The sequence below is a fragment of the Anabrus simplex genome, chromosome 4 (genome assembly GCF_040414725.1).
Source record: "Anabrus simplex isolate iqAnaSimp1 chromosome 4, ASM4041472v1, whole genome shotgun sequence".
NCBI lineage: Eukaryota > Metazoa > Arthropoda > Insecta > Orthoptera > Tettigoniidae > Anabrus > Anabrus simplex.
In genome coordinates this window covers 298383991-298389990 of record NC_090268.1, presented here as the reverse complement: position 1 = coordinate 298389990, position 6000 = coordinate 298383991, and the positions used below count along the sequence as shown (strand labels likewise).

The following is a 6000-nucleotide window of genomic DNA, read 5'->3' as shown; positions in this document are numbered from 1 at the left end:
GCAGGAAGGATTAGTCAGCTAGTACATTTATATCATGGCAGCTGTAGTGCTGCTTGCCTCTGCCCACTGTGCTAATCGAGCTGCTATAGCCATTCTATGTACAATATTCTAGCTCACTGGCTTCAGTCTTCAAAACAAAGTCTCATCTCCATTTTGTAACCTGTTGAGATGATTAAATTATACTTGTATTACTGTCTTCTTCCATGCTTTTTGGTAGATTTTTAAGGCTGGACGCACACACATGCCTGTTTTGCCAAAGGCGCCATTATGCTCACTGCGGAGCCCGATGGCGAGGGAAAACGTACAACTCGTCTGCCGAGTGGTGAAACCTCAAGGTCGCAGTGAAGTCCACGTCTGCCATGCTGTCAACATTGCTTATAATCTTAGCATGCAATCATCTTCAGTGCAGTGCAGCACTCAAAACAGCCATGGGGGGGGGGGGGGGGTGTCTTCTCCTCCAGAGCTACAGCTCCCCACTATCGATATAGCAGTGCAACCTTGAGACTTCACCACTTGCCGCATGAGCTGTACAAGCTGCTAGGAGTATACTGCCTCGCTTAGTAATACCATGGTACAAACCTAAACATTGTATCACCATTTTGTGTAATACCACAATACCACCAACATCTACATTATTATTATTATTATTATTATTATTATTATTATTATTATTATTATTATTATTATTATTATTATTATTATTATTATTATTATTCCGGATCATGATAAATGAATGGCATTGTCACTGGCTGTCACTTCGCTGCGGTTCGATTCACCGTAAAACTGGAGGTCACATGTTTGTGTTAAACAATTATGTTAAACTACAATCTTGCTTGCTTCCTTTTATTAGTACAGTATTCCGTGGATGGTGAACTTTCACTAGCTCAGGTGGTAGAGTGCTGGCCTTCTGAGCTAAAGTTGGCTCGCTCAAGTTTCAAGTTGCTTTATGTTCCATTGATACTGATAGATCTTATAGCGACTACATGATAGGAAAGGGCTAGAAGTGGGAAGGAAGCGGCCGAGGCCTTAATTAAGGTACAGCCTGGTATAAAAATGGGAAAACACAGAACATCCTCAGGGCTGCCGACAGTGGAGTTCGAACTCACTACCTCCCAGATGCAAGCTCACCACTGTGCGCTGCACGGCCAGTTCGCTCGGTGTTGGCAGCTTCGATCCCGGCACGCAAAAAAACTCCTGCGGGCAAAATTCCAGCACCTCGGTTTCTCCAAAAGACGGTAAAAGTAATTAGTGGGACGTCCAGTATAATATTGTGTGTATGTCTACCCCTTAGTCCCGTTTTCTGATACGGGGTCGGAGATGAGATGAAATTATATGGAATGTATTTACGACCGGATGCCTGTCTTCACGCCAACCTCGGTTGAGAAGCTAATGAAGTTGGAATGAGTGACAGTGAAAATAAATTTGGTAAGGAGGTAGAAGGAATCAGCTGTGGCCTATGAACAGGAGCTGTCACGGCGTTTGCCTGGAAGTGAAAATGTGAAACTACCAACAAACAAACAAACAATCTCAGGACAGCCGACGGTGGGGTTTGAACCCACTCATCTCCCGAATGCAGAGCTCGGCTAGCTTTACCGTGGCCATTCCGCTCGGTGTTAAACCAATAACATTATTACTATTGAACTGTATTGACAACTATGCCAGACTCATTGGCTTAGCAGATACAAACGCTGGCCTTCTGAACTTAAGCTGGTGGGTTCGATCCTGGCTCAGTCCGGTGGTATTTGATCGTAATCAAATAAGTCAACTTCACGTCAGAGATTTACAAGCACGTAAAATAATTCCTGCGGGAAAACATTCCAGCACCTTAGCGTCTCCCAAACCCGTATACAGTAGCGGTGACTACGGGGCGGGCGAGGGGGGCAGTCGCCCCCCCCCCACTTTGTAGAGAAAACATTACATTTTTTTTTCCATTTTAGTCGGCTGAAGCTAGGAATTATAGGAATTATTAAAAACAATTTGTGCGAATTTTTAATTATTAACAAAATTATTATCGAAAATATGCACAAAATGTCGTTCGTCGCGGCTAACCGATTTGTATAGCGCCACAGCAAGTAGTGGAGACTTCGCAAATGGTATGAGGAAGGGTAACAGGGGCATTTTTTTGCCAAGGTCGTGGACACTGTGGTATGATTCACCTGCTGCATTTGTCAGTATGGCAGTCTCTTTAATATTATCTGTTACTTTCTTAGAGTGTAATCAAATACTAAGTGATTTTTTAATTTTATAACAACGCCGTACCTCCATTTAATTGTAATACGTGTGTAATACTGTTTCTTTGGTGAACGTTTTATTGTATAGTAAGTATTGAATCAAAATCTCAAAAAAACTATTATTGACGCACCTCTCTGTTGAAATTCGCTCAAAGAGTATCAAAAGCTTACCATTTTGCAGCTATATCAGTCAACGCGAGTACTTTCTGTTGTTTGTATATTTTTGCTCCCCCCCCCCCTCCCCCCCACTACTAACTCCCAGTCGCCGCTACTGCCCGTATAAGTAGTTAGTAGGACGTAAAACCAATACGGTGAGATTATAATATATTGACAACTGTACAAGAACAAATTATAATATCATAACAGACGCAGTTGTATTGTAAATGAAATAGTACGAAATGGAGAAAATAAAATTGCCTATTGTCTGAATACCGTACGGTACGGCAACAGAAGTTACATTGACGACAAAATAAGAATATTGTATCGGATATTGGGAAGACATTTACATCCGTTACAGGGAAACTCTGATCAAAGCTGATTTTTGATAATACTTCTAAAATTAGGCCTGATAAAGGGAGTAGCTGGCTAGACGTCACAAGAGGGGCAAAAGTCATGGCCTGCGCCGACAGAGCCATCTACATTACTCAATTGGAACTGAGCTTTATGTCTCCACTCGGGCCAGACTAGATGCCGGTCGAGTGACGGCAACTTCTCTGAATTATTTGTGCGAGGAAGACCGCGCTTTCCAGACCAGACAACAACAAACGGAGTCACATCTGTGCAGTTCCTCAGCTGTGGAAGTTAAAAGGTATCAGCTAAACCGTTTATAACTTTCACAACAATAGCCCTGTAAGTAAGCTTGGAGTTATACGTGTCTATTTAACAAATCGTAAATCACTGACTCTACGGCTGTACTTGGAAACCGAACCACAGGGATGTGATATTTCATTTCGAAAAAAATCTTGCTTGCATCGACCGGAATTCAAACCAGGATCGCCTTAATGAGAATTGATAAAGTCGCTAAACTACATTTAAAAATCAGTAGTTCTGTGAACAATAGAAATTAAATTATTAACAGTTATGGGACACTTTAGCTTCTGCATTCACTTGGATGTCACAAAATAATTTGAACTTTTCAAAATTATATCATTTTTTATTATCGAAATTATATTATTATCGAAAGTATGAACTTGGTTTGTGATAACATTCGGAAACGCGCGCTAGTTGATATCTCACCCAGGGGTGATTCGCCGCTTAAGGCGGCTCTAACGGAGCACAGGTTACCAGAAACTGTAGCCATCACATATGAAAGGGTTTGCGAAACTCTTGACCAAGGAGTTCTACGTTTCCGAAATAATAGTTTGACTCTTTCGAGGAAGAAGTGAGGCTTTTATTTTCTGTTTTCCTTTCTATTTTTTCATTGACTTTTCTTTTTTTTTTTTTTTTTTTTTTTTTGCTATTTCTTTTACGTCGCACCGACACAGATATGTCTTATAGTGACGATGGGATAGGAATGGGAAGGAAGCGGCCGTGGCCTTAAGGTACAGCCCCAGCATTTTCTGGTGTGAAAATGGGAAACCACGGAAAATCATCTTCAGGGCTGCCGACAGTGGGGTTCGAACCCAAAATCTCCCGATTACTGGATACTGGCCGCACTTAAGTGACTGCAGCTATCGAGCTCGGTGAAAATTATTTACAATTGTACCTCAATTTATTATAGTTGTAGACAAAAACATGCTGTGAAACCGGAGAAACATAAACACAGCATTATTCACATACGATGTTACACCAATATAACGTCTAATCCATTGAAGATATCGATACCGTATTCTGTTTTCATAATTTTAAATGACTTTAAGGGGCTCGTAAAATATTGTGCTGCATTTTTGTTTGGGATTATTAAGAACGGAGATATCGATACCGACTTCGTTGTATAGCTGGAGCTATAACAATTTCCTTTTTTTTCACAATTGTCTTTTTTACGTCACACCGACACAGATATGTCTTATGGCGGCTATGGGATAGGAAAGGGCTAGAAGTGGGAAGGAAGCGGCTGTGGCGGTCACTGTATCGAGCGGCGATTGCAAGAGTTGAGGGGGTGGAGAGGATATATAATAATGTTATTATTTTACTGTGAATAATACCGAAATACCTTCCTAATAATGCGGAAGCGTGTTAATTTAACGTCTACCAATCAGAAGCCATAATCAGATCCTAGTGTTTGGTACTGGGATACGCTATGTAGAAGAGCGTGTTGTGGGTGAGAATACGCCAAATCCTGCGGATCACCTCATCCACTACCTTCAGCTAGCCCTTGATTCTTTGGAAGTTAACTACCGACCACTACCCCATATGTAGGCCCACGTAAATAGATTTTACCCAGTCCTTTAAGGATAACTCATTGACGTGTTCTTACCTCATCACTCATCACATCCGGAAAACTCCATATTTGATATAGGCTTCGATGATGCTTATACTTATCATAGGGGTATTTTATAGTTTGGAATAAGGTGCCAAACCTCCGAAATCATTGAGAGCACTTATTGAATATTTTAACACACACGCACACATGAGCAGGTAATAGCGATTCTTTTCCGCTTAACGTGATTTATTTCCGCGTTCACAAACGAATACGTTAATTACGGTATCTGAAGTTCACACGATAAGAATAATTACTATATGGACAGATGATTATAGAAGTAATTAAATACAATAATAAAATCTACAATAGGGTCTGATATCGGAAGTTGTTTAATCATCACCAAGTAGTGTCATCAACACGAAATATTACGGGATGAAAATCATACACATACAGGAACTCAAACAAGAAATGTAATGAAGTAGTCTACGAGTGAAAAAATACATACGTGTTGGTATCAGTGAAAATGGAAATGACTGTGATGTTCTAAAGAACAATAGCAAGTCCCAGTAAACTCTAGTGCTTATGCGTGGGCATGTGATCGCTTATAGCCAATCAGTAACCAGATCCAAATCGTGGATTTCTGGTCTGTTGATAAATGTACGGCCATATGCGGGCTAGTGGTTGGGAACACGTCGAAGGCAGCGGTCGGCCGATCCCAGAGGGGAAACCGGAGCCATTACCCCTGCTGTCTAAAATACGGGGAGGACACTCTGTCGGGTTGTTTAAAAGTAGGTCGTTGACGCTTGCTGTGCGGGTTACCTTCCTCACAGGCGCTACCTCAATTTTCAATTGAACCTTAGAACAACTTCCCTTACTCATATCGTATTTCTTCTGAGCCATTTTCTGGACATTGTCGTTTTTCAGAAATCCTTACTTCATATTTTCTCATCCGCCATATGTCAGATATTTGCTTCTAAGTTTCTGAAGCCATCTATATCTCCGCCACGACACCTTCTACGCAAGTGTATCCAACTGGTTCCTATTGGCTGCACTGTACCTTTCAGTTCCTTGGTACCGTACTCTGCCATTCAAAGTTATATTAATTTACTATTCTGTAAAAACTGTCAGCCCGAGCGGGAATCGAACTCCAAGTGTTCTTCATTCGCACTCCGGTGCCTTACCCAGAGACCACACTTTACTGTCGAGGGTTTAGCCTGAAATCATGGGTAATGAAGTGCAATAAATAAAAGGCTTACTAAAATCCATTTCTACAAGAAAAAATATCGTGAATTTTGTTTAGCATGTATCTAAATTAGTCCGCCTCTGTGGTGTAGTGGTTAGCGTGATTCGCTGCCACCCCAGGAGGTCCGGGTTCGATTCCCGGCTCTGCCACGAAATTTGAAAAGT

At 41.4% G+C, this 6000-nt stretch overlaps 1 protein-coding gene across 1 annotated transcript in view; it reads left to right on the top strand.

The window, feature by feature from the left end:
- The first annotated feature begins 2885 nt into the window (after window positions 1–2885).
- The window catches only part of fat-spondin (extracellular matrix protein f-spondin), a 149642-nt gene continuing 146527 nt past the window's right edge, over window positions 2886–6000 (top strand). Inside the window, exon 1 of the mRNA XM_067145619.2 lies at window positions 2886–3039. The gene's annotated coding sequence lies outside the window, so the exon portion shown is untranslated. The remainder of the gene's footprint in view (window positions 3040–6000) is intronic.